Source organism: Rhodnius prolixus, unplaced genomic scaffold (genome assembly GCF_049639745.1).
Source record: "Rhodnius prolixus isolate KJV_2025 unplaced genomic scaffold, Rpr scaffold_5, whole genome shotgun sequence".
NCBI classification, from domain to species: domain Eukaryota; kingdom Metazoa; phylum Arthropoda; class Insecta; order Hemiptera; family Reduviidae; genus Rhodnius; species Rhodnius prolixus.
Window position 1 is genome coordinate 9,297,036 of NW_027411624.1, and position 11,259 is coordinate 9,308,294.

The 11,259-nt window shown below is 28.2% G+C and overlaps 2 long non-coding RNA genes across 11 annotated transcripts; one reads left to right on the top strand and one right to left on the bottom strand.

The window, feature by feature from the left end:
- The first annotated feature begins 206 nt into the window (after positions 1 to 206).
- On the top strand, positions 207 to 9,754 carry LOC141458227 (uncharacterized). Of its 10 annotated transcripts, none has more exons than XR_012460806.1 (12): positions 207 to 222; positions 1,680 to 1,910; positions 2,210 to 2,302; positions 2,653 to 2,784; positions 3,283 to 3,472; positions 4,224 to 4,319; positions 5,597 to 5,779; positions 6,071 to 6,230; positions 6,877 to 7,056; positions 7,938 to 8,122; positions 8,393 to 8,488; positions 9,506 to 9,754. It is a non-coding gene; the product is annotated as an uncharacterized lncRNA (long non-coding RNA). The 10 variants fall into 10 exon arrangements; XR_012460803.1 differs by lacking the exon at positions 207 to 222 and adding an exon at positions 1,193 to 1,245; XR_012460800.1 differs by lacking the exon at positions 207 to 222 and adding an exon at positions 1,204 to 1,496.
- LOC141458228 (uncharacterized) lies at positions 8,651 to 11,253 on the bottom strand. The gene is made up of 2 exons (XR_012460809.1): positions 10,143 to 11,253; positions 8,651 to 9,625 (listed from the first exon to the last, which is right to left on the bottom strand). It is a non-coding gene; the product is annotated as an uncharacterized lncRNA (long non-coding RNA).
- Between the last annotated feature and the right edge of the window lie 6 nt (positions 11,254 to 11,259).

The window sequence follows — 11,259 nt, forward strand, 5'->3', positions numbered from 1 at the left end:
TGTAAATAAGTTTTTATTTTATTGAAAAAATAGCTCAATGGTATATTTAGTTACTGTAGTATTTTTTAATTTTATTTTAACAAAAAAAAGGTTCGTGCAGATTGAAAAATTATATATGTATATTTTTTAGAAAATTAACCAGGTTGTAAATGCAAAGATAGATCAGTTTGCTTGTTTCAGCTATTTCCGACGCATCCTACACTTGCTGATTGTATGAGAGAGGTAAGTGTTTTATTTGAAATTTAATGAACAATACCAACAGTTAGCTGACGCACCTTTCAAAGTGACTAACCTTACTCTTTACCACGACCTCAACATTCCCTTCGTACACCAACTCGTCAAGACTAAATATCAAAAATTCCATTACTGCTCTCTCTACTTGCTCAAATCCTCTTGTACAGTCTCTCCCCTCCTCTGACATCCTTAACACTCTTACTCACCATTGGCCCCGCGACTTCCTTGCAGTCTGAAGACCTAAACGTCATTATTCTCCTATCTCTCTTCTCTCCTCATATTCTCCTCTCTCAGTGCTACCGCTGAGTAGTTTCTCTCCTCCTGCTCTTCCCGCACCAGTTCATCATATCCCATATTTACTCATTGTATACATGTGTACAGATTGTAAACTACTAAATAAATAACTAAATGAATATCACAAAACTCCTAACTTCTTGCATATCACTTAATTAGAAAAGACAACAAATTGAAATACGAAAGATTGAATCCAAAGCGTGAGAATACCATTTTTACATCATGTTGTTTATTTTTAATTTTCAAAGTTTTCAAAATTTTATTGTTACATTTCCCTGTAAAAATGAACTTCCTGAAATTCAGTGATTTCAATATACAAAAAAAACCCTCTCATGTAAAACTAAAATTTTAAAACATTACCTATAGTCCCTTAGATTTTCTCTTCCTAGGAGCTTCTTACAGCTCACTGTCCTGTGATGGACAGTGTTGTCTGTAACGAGAGAACACTGTCCGGAGGCCGGCAGTGTACTGGAAAAAGCTCCGGGCGCCAATAACCTTAGATGTTGATGCGCCTTAAATAAAAAAAAAAAAAAATTACCTATAGTCTAAAAAATACACAAGCCTTTAAATTCATACAGTTTCATTAGTTTTATTTCACCGTGTTTATTTGTTACAAATATACAAAATATTTTTATGTCATTAACATATTAAATAACTAACACCATGTGTTAAGTAACCGCAAGTAACCTCCCTCACCATCAACGTGTGAGTAGGCAGGTAGCTTAAGTGAAGTTAACTTATTTTTTTGATGGTGTCCTTATTTGATTTTGTTGATTAATACTACTAAAGTGCACCTTCTTTTATGGTTTCCATTATTTTGGTCACAAAGATAGCTTAATGTTTTTTTGAATAAATTATGAATAGTAAAATATCTTGTATTTTCGCACAATGCATCAAACTTCATTAATGCTGTCTACAAAAATACTAAATCTATTAGACACCATAATTTTTATTCTTTATTCATTACGGTATATTTAGTTCAAAGTATATTAAAGCACTTATACATGATACTTTATATTATGAAGCAAGAACCATAAGTTCCTTAGACATCTATTGATAAGAGATTTTGTTTAATTGAAAAATGCTTCGATTTCAACAATCTTTCATTAGATGTGAATTAAATTAATGTAATATTCTTTTCCATTATCCAGTGTCTTCAACCATGGGCCTATCCAACGCTACTCCAGCTTGCAGTACAGTGACGCTCATTTTTCCTCAGAAATGATTACTTCTATGGGCTCTTCAATACTTGCAACATTACGCCGGCAAATATGAGTCGTTTCTCAGCCATTCTATTCCGGAGTATAAGAAGCCGACGAAATCTACCTTCCATTCTGTCTATGGTTTATTTCAGTTGTAACAAACCTAATAAATTTATAGCAGTGAGTGTAGCTTGACTAAAACAACTTTAGTAAGGTCAACAGTTAAATTGCCACGTAGGAGTGATTCGTGTTAATATAATTTAATGTTTTACAATCTACGAATACGTTCCAAAAGATTGATCTGTTTAAAAGATTTAAACTTAAAATTCAGCATTCATATTTATTTTTTACATTCCTGAAAGTTATAAATTTATCTTGAAAAATGATTGCGTTTTAATTTGCAGTATCATTGAATAGAATGCTTTTTAATTCAAGATTATCTCTGTAAACTGTTTATTTCATTGAATAATGATTTTCAGATTAAAAACTTCCAATACTGTGGAGTACTACCTGCAAACCGTCCATCAACTGAAGTGGAAATAAAAGACGATGAGAAAATATCGATCAAATGAGTAAGTAGAAACAACTTTTGTTATGAATCAATTGCTAAGAAAATGAGTTATTTAGGTATAGGTAATTTGCATTTTTGTGTCAAAATCTTATTTATTAAATGATTTTTTGACTTAAAGGGAAAATAAAAAGTATTATTTAGTCGGAGAATAAATAAAAACCTTTAATTTGAAAAAAATTATTTATTTACATGCCTGTTTTGTTTTTACATAGACTTCATATTTTACATTCTATTATACGAAAAATATATACATTTAAATTATCAAAAAAACAAGGTTTAAAACTAACAGAAAAACAAAAAATTAATTTAGGAAAAAAATAATATTGTACAATTCTTTCTTCCTTTATCCAGTTCTTCGGCTGGTGGCCCTTCATCACTTTTCCAACTTTCATTTATCTGAAATGATTACTTTTGAGGACCTTCCTTGCTTCCAGCAGCACGTCTGCACATAAGTTGTGGCTTTATTTGTGGAATTTTCTTCAGGTAATCATACCCATTATTTAATACTTTTAAAGCATCTAAATAGATAATAAAACCTTTTTTCTGATAAAGAAGATCTATCTCTTTAAGATCGAACTATAAAAGAATCCTTTTTTAAAAGCAATATTACAATAGATTTAAAAATAGATACTCACATGTATATAAGTATTAAGTACGATGGTTTAGAAAACTGATTATTTTATTTTGGATAAAAACATTGATGTGAATAAAAAAAAATTGCGGACTAAAAGTTTATTTTGCTTGAAAAAAGATTCAGCTCAATCGCAAATACAATATTGTCAAAGAGTGAATTAATTTTAGTTAATTTACTGTCAGCAATCTCTTGCAATTTTCCGATTTCATTCTTTTAAGTTTTAACCGTTGAAGAGATTTAAAGATGAATTCATTCACATACCTTCATTTTCGATGGATTTCATTTTGTTTTATCATTATAAGAAAGCTTTTTCTAGAAAAAACTAAAACACTTGATTTCATTGAAAGTTGTTTTCAAGATTAAAATCCCGATGCAGTACCATTCAGAAATGTTCATAAAATTAAGCCAGAATGAAAAAGAAGTTGGGAAACCTCCTCCAGTGAAAATATAAAAACAACTATTTAAAAAAATTATTACGTAACATGAAGAAGTCAAGAAATCTACCTATCACGGGGCTTGTGTGGAACTGTTGTTCAGGTTGGTTTATAAATTATTTCATATTATAGTAGGAAGCAAAACTTTTTTCAGATTTTTCCCTCTGAGATTGGAAAAGTTTCAATTTTTGTAGAAAGTAGGTTTAAATTTGACTGATAAATTCAAACTGCATGTGAATTCTGAATATTTGAACCATTTTTAGTCGTGCTAAAAATTTTTCAACTCATTTTCACAAAGATAATAAATGTGATGGATTTTTCAATCAAATTAATCTTAATCATAGATCATACATGTGCTTTTTGAAATATATATATATATATATATTTCCTTTTCATTAAGGAAACATTCAACCATGTTTAGCTTCTTTAATAAATTATTTTAATGCACAGATCAATGCTTCAGCTTAATTTTTAGGAATACTTTACCAATAGCTACAGATGTACAGATTTTATCATTAAAATTAAATAATTTTGAACAAAATTTAACTTTTCATAGAAATTAAATGAAAAATAGTTTATTACAAAAGTAAAATTGTAACGTACTAGCAATTTAAATTAAAATAATTTAATGTTTCACAATACAATGAATTCGTTCTAAAAGATTGATACGTTTAAAAGATTTAAACTGTAATTTTAACTTTTGATTCTAATTTGTTTCTTTGTTTCTTCTTTCTGAAAGATATAAAAGTATCTCAAAGTAATGGTTGTGTTTTAATTTGTAGCATCATTGAATAGAATGTTTTTTAATTAAAGAATAACTCTATAAACTGTTTATTTCATTGAATGATTTTCAGATTGAAAACTTCCAATTCTGTGGAGTAGTACCTGTAAAACCATCCATCAACTGAAGTGGAAATGAAAAAGACGGTGAGAAAACATCTAACAAATGAGTAAGTACTAACAACTTTTGTTATGAATCAATTGCTAAAAAAATGAATTATTTAGGTATAGGTAATTTGCATGTTTGTATCAAAGTCTTATTTATTAAATGATTTTTTGACTTAAAGTGAAATAAAAAGTACTATTTAGTAGGAGAATAAATAAAAACCTTTATTTTGGAAACAAAAAATATATTTATTTACATGCCTATTTTGTTTTTACATAGACTTATTATTTTACATTCTATTACACGAAAAATATACATATAAATTAATAAAATACAAAAAGAATTCTTAAAAAATGTTTAAAACTAACAAAGAAACTTAAAAAAAAAAAATAATTTAAGTAAAAAGAAATTTTTTTAAAAGATTTATTAAATCTTACTTCCATGCTAAATGAAAAAAGTTTTAATATCATTCAAAGTAGTTTCAAAATTTATTATTAACTTCATTGTCAATGAGAATTTGTAGAATTTATCTTAAAAATTACTTAATTTGATTTAAAAATTGCTTCACATGTAATGTTTGCCAAAAAAAAATACAATTTAAGTTGCATGCACATTGAAATCTGAAAATTTAAAATACATAACTAAAAGCAGTCACAACTGGCAAAGCGCTCTATCGGCAAGCTCAAAAACTATTCAACAAATAGTAGTTCTCAGGTCTTCCACTAGATCGCATAGGTAGAATTCGTGTCTAATTTCATATATGATTAACATTAATTTTTGTTACTTTTAATAATCTTCACATCGGTAATAACTAGCACACCTTTGATATTGGTATTATTGAATATTGGTTGGGATGAGAGTTACAATAAATACAAAAGAGTACTTATTGTGTATAAATGTGAAGTTTACTATACATTTTGTTAATAACATTGAATTAATTTTTGTTTTGTGAAAGTCAACATTTTACTGATTCAGAGTAAGTAAAACTTACGAATAATTTGTTTAGGTATTCTTAGAGATTACACGTAACGAATAAACGTTTTTTACATTTCATTCTCTTTGAATAATATCCATTCCTACTCGTATATCAAAAATCTAATTGTCTATAATTTTTTTGCTTCTGAGAGTACAGATTACAAAGATTCTCTTCTGAAGGAATTGTTTTTAAATTAACTTCAAACTTAAATTAATATTAACCATAAGTTTGATTATGAGCTACTTAGATTCTTTATTGCAATTTTCGACTTCCAAATGATAAATTTGTAAAATATATTTAAGTATTTGTGAATGAAATTCAAATAGTGTATTGAGTTTTAATGTATTTTGTTTTTCTGTATCCAGTGCGTTGGTCCAGGGCTCCTTTTGGCCATTCGCTAGCTCGTTATTCAAATCATCTATCATCTAAAATGTTTACTATAAAGCTCTAAAGTTGAATGTCATCCATTCCTGCATTACAATGTGAGCATTCTACCATCAATGTCTTACACAGCTGCTCTTATGGTATTTTTCAGTTAATACATTCAGGTACCTTTATTTTTATACTTCCAAAGAATGTTGAAGTAATTTCCTTTTTTCAAAAAGATACTTAAAATCTTTCTCGCGAATCTACTTACCACCCTGTACTTCAGGTAATCTTATCTATTATTTAATGTGTTCAGTGAATTACAAAGAAAATGATTATTTTTATTTTGTTTTTAATAAAATAAATATTTTACTTATTCAAGTTGTACCATTAGTTCTTTATTTTAAAGTACTTTTAGCATATCAATGAATCGAGTTCAGTCAATATACTAATTTTGTATTATTGTTATGCAGTACGTTCATCCAGCACATCGCTGACTTGCAGCTACCCGTTATTATCGATCAAACTACATGTACATGTCCACATACATGTACATAAGTTGAGGTGAATCGCATACAATTTCGCATTGCTGGAAAAATCTATCCTCGCAATCTTGTGAGACTTTTCATTCAGGTAATTATATCTTAATTAAAACGTATACCATTAAATTTAAAAAGGAAAGAATTCTTTTTCAGATTTATTAAATCTTACTTCGATTCAGAATAGAAAAAGTTTTCATAAATTATTTAATTTGATTTAAAAATTGCTTCACATTGATGATAGCAAAAAAAATACAATTTAAATTGCATGCATATTGAAATCTGGACAAAAAATAAAATACATTTTAGTAGTCACAACTGGCAATGCGCTCTATCGGCCAGATTAAGAACTACTCAGTAAGTAGTAGTTCTCAGGTCTTCCACTAGATCGCATAGGTATGTAGAATTCTTGTCTTTAATTTCATATATGATTTACGTTCATTTTTGTTACTTTTAATAACCTTCACTATAGATAACATCGGCAATAACTAACACGCTAATTGTCTATTATTTTTTTTGCTTCTGAGAGTGCAGATTATATTCACTTCTGAAGGAATAGTTTTTAAATTAACTTCCAACGTAAATTAATAAGAACCATAAGTTTGATAATGATCTACTTAGATTCTTTATTGCAATTTTCGACCTCCAAATGATAAATTTGTTAAAATATATTTACGTATTTGTGAATAAAATTCTAATAGTGTATTGTGTTTTAATGTATTTTGTTTTTCTATATCCAGTGTGTTCGTCCAGGGCTGCTTTTTTGGCGATTCGCTAGCTGGTTGTTCAGACCATCTATCATCTAAAATGTGTACTATAAAGGCTCTTAAGTTGAATGTCATCCATTCCTGCATGTAAGAATTCTACCATCAGTATCTTACACAGCTGCTCTTAGGGTAGATTTCAGTTAATACATTCAGGTACCTTTATTTAATACTTCCAAAGCATGTTGAAATACTTTTCTTTTTTTAAAAAGATAATTAAAATCTTTCTCTTTTAGTTGGAATGAGAAAAGTTTAAATTTGTTGAAAGATGGTTTTAGTTCAATGAATAACATCGTGTAAATCATTCGTAGTGTTAAGCATTTTATCATCAATTGCCAACTATTTTTCATTCAACCCTAATATTTTTCAAATTCGTTAATATTTAAAGAGTATAATCTATCTTTTCAAGTACTTCCAACCTAGAGTGATTTAAGTTTAAATAATTAACTGTCACAATGTTTTAAAATGCTACGAATTCTTTCTTAAAGAATGATCCGTTTACAAAGATTTAAGCTTTCCTTTCTTTCCTAAGATAAAAATATACCTATAAAAACAGTTAATTTATTTGTAGTTCATTGAATAGAACGCTTGTTTATTTTTCTCTTTCATTAAAAATAGAAAATGTATTACTAGCAGGAGAATACAGAACAACCTTCAATTTAAAAAAAAATAAAAATTATATTTGCATAAGTACTTTTTTTTACATAGTCTTTGTATTTTATAATTATTTATACAAATAAGTTAATAAAATGCAAAAAGAAATGCTACAAAATGTTTAAAACAAAAAAGAAAAAATTAGTTCAATTTTCTTGCTTCTGAGAGTGCAGATTATAAAGATTCTCTTCTGAAGGAATAGTTTTTAAGTTAACTTCAATCGTAAATTAATATAAACCATCAGTTTGACTACGATCTATTTAGATTCTTTATTGTAATTTTCGACTTCCAAATGATAAATTTGTAAAAATATATTTACGTATTTGCGAATTAAATTCTAATAGTGTATTGAGTTATAATGTATTTTATTTTTCTGTATCCAGTGCTTTCGTCGAGGGCTACTTTTTTCGCCATTCGCTAGCTCGTTATTCAGATCATCTATCATCTAAAATGTTTACTATAAAGCTCTAAAGTTGAATGTCATCCATTCCTGCATTACAATGTGAGCATTCTACCATCAGTGTCTTACACAGCTGCTCTTAGGGTAGATTTCAGTTAATACATTCAGGTACCTTTATTTAATACTTCCAAAGCATGTTGAAATACTTTTCTTTATTCAAAAAGATACTTAAAATCTTTCTCTTTTAGTTGGTATGAGAAAAGTTTAAATTTAGTTGAAAGAAGGTTTTAATTTAATTGAATAAGACAATGTGAATACTTCGTAGTGTTTAGCATTACAATCATTTAAATGAATAAGTTAATAAAATCCAGGAAAAAAAGTGTTAAAAAGTGCTTAAAACAATAAAGAAAAAATTATTTCATTGAATAATGATTTCAGATTGAAAACTTCCAATACTGTGGAGTACTACCTGTAAAACCATCCATCAACTGAAGTGGAAATGAAAAAGACGGTGAGAAAACATCTAAGAAATATGTAAGTACAAACTACTATTGTTATGAATCAATTGCTAAATAAATTTATTATTCAGATATTTTAAAAATGCATGTTGGTATCACAGTCTTATAGATCAAATGATTTTTTGACCTTAAGTGAAAATAAAAAGTATTATTTAGCAGGAGAATAAATAAGAATCTGTAATTTATAAAAAAAATTATTTATTAGGATGCCCATTCTTTTTTTTTTAACATTATATACATGTTATAAATTAATAAAATACAAAAAGAAGTGATAAAAAAACGTTTAAAAATAACAGAGAAACTTAAATAATAAAGAAATTAAGGTAAACAAAAAAGTAAAAAATTAGTTCCAAAAAAATCCGTCAAAGGGCGCCACTTATCAGACAGGTGTGAAAATAGTTCCAGAAATGACCACCAGGTGGCAGTGCTGTAACCTTCCCTATATATACGGCAACACAGGTAATTCTCGTCAGTACGACTTGAGTTATGCAGGGGGGAAGGTCGCTCTGTCGCTCCCTAACATATCTATCTTATCTAGTCTAATATCCATCACCTCTCTCTCAAAGAATCATGAAGTGGGGAGATGTTGTCGCTTCGACGGTTCTCCCCACCCTGCCCCGCCCTCCCAGCGAACTTAGTTATATAGCCTCCCAGCGCAAAGATGGCGGCAGTAAACTCACCTGATCGGTGGCCTCCTAGATCGCTCCAGCTGACTGTTAGCTCTTGCACACTCTTACGACTCTGCCAGCCATTTCTAACCTTCCCTCTAGGTTTTCTTTTTCACTTCTACTACTCTCTAGACTTTGGAACCTTCCTATTAGGTTATCTTTTTTATTTTTTCGCATTCTCTTCAACACTTTTAAATATTAATAAAATATTATTCATTTTTTACGTTTTATTTTTACTTTTTCGTAGTAATTTAATGGAAAAATTAATAAAATAATTTTTTAAAGACTTTTAATTTTTTTTGCAATTTTTAATTTTGATAACATCATGCATATTACGTACAATAAGTACATACTTTTTTTTACAGATTCCTCACCAATGTTTGTTGGAATATTCACATTGGATTGATGTTTTTACGTTTTTTTCACTTGGCTTTCCATTGATGACTAGTTTTCCAGGCAGTACTCTGGTATCACCAGCATTGATTCTGAAAATCAACATTATTTATTGAAATTTAAATAATTATAATGCTTACATAGTTTTACCTAGCATTAAGAAATATATGTATAACAATTTATGTATATTAGACAAACTAATAAAGACGTCTGTAACTTAATTGATTTTTTTTTTTAACGAACCTAAAACTTGTCATACAATGAAAATGATATATATTTCTAAAAAGTAATTAAATTTTTAAATTCTACGAATATTACAATTTTTAAATAAAATACCTCTTTCATGAAATTTAAGTTTAAAATAAAGTTAGAATTCAATAAAAGAAGATTTATTTTTATTGAAAAAAGTTTAAATTGGCCGAGTGAGAGTTAGATTTGATTAAAAATGCATGCATTCACATCGTTGATTATTTAAATCAAACATCAACCTTTCTTTTACTAGAGAGAGAACATTATTCATTCCGATGAGATGAAAAGATAAATCATCTTAAAAAAGATTTTAGTTTATAATGTAATACTTTGAACGTACTAAATAATTGATAAGATTACCTGAAGAACATTTCCACTGTCCAAGTAGTAGGTAGATTTCCTTCTATTCTTCAATCTCCAGATTAGAAAGATGCTGTTAAATGTAAAGAAGAGCCCATACATGTAGGTGTCCAATGCACGCTGAGCATCACTAGGCAGCGTTATAAAAGTCGATTGATAAAAGCACTGGATGGATAATGATTAAAGAATTGAATGATTCAAGAAGTCAGAGCATTTTTCTGTTAAACAAAATCTATCTTTTAGTTTATTTTATCCCTGACTGGCTTCAGAATTTTATCTATCAACTTAATTAATCTATCGAGATTGGATTAATCAGTTTGGAGTAATGAAAACTACCTCTGCAACGTTACCAACACGCACTACAGCTGCTGACTAAGTTAGGAAGGTTATATGGTGGTTACGTGTGCCATTCAAATTATTAATTGATCGTAAAAAAATGAATTAAATAATTAATGAATCCTAGTATTTATTAAACAGTTCTGAACGTTTAGTGCATTTATAATGTTTTAAAATTTTAAAGTTGGAGTTGTATATTATACACGGTGGGGGGGGGAGATTTAATCAAAAACTTCGAACTATAGTTATTTCATTTGTACTGAGAAATAATTACTTTGAAATGATAAATAAATGATTCAAATAATAAAGCAAGTGCGTCATTAAGTAAAATGTTATATGGAAAACAGTAAAAAAATCTGCAAAATGTTCAAATCTTCAAATTTTTTGCATGTTTCTGAGATTTGCTTTGGACCTTACTACAACAAAATTGACTATGTCTTAAGACAATGGACTTAAATATCATTCGAAAAATTATAATCACATCAAAAATTATTGAACAGCAATTGACTCTCAACAGAAATAAAGTTTATAATGAAAAGAGTTTTGAGATCCTATTTCGTGAACTCATTTAAAAACAGGAAGTAATTCAATTATTACTTTTGGGCGATTTTGTATATTGATGTGTATTGTACTTACAACTGTATTCTTAAATGAAGGTGCTAGAAAATCTTGATTTTGATTAGTTGTCAATGCTATTGCAGTAAGTTATCTAATAGTTTTTTTTTTTGCAATTCATTTCATTTTAAGTTTTTAAATACATACATGCATAATAACTACTTGC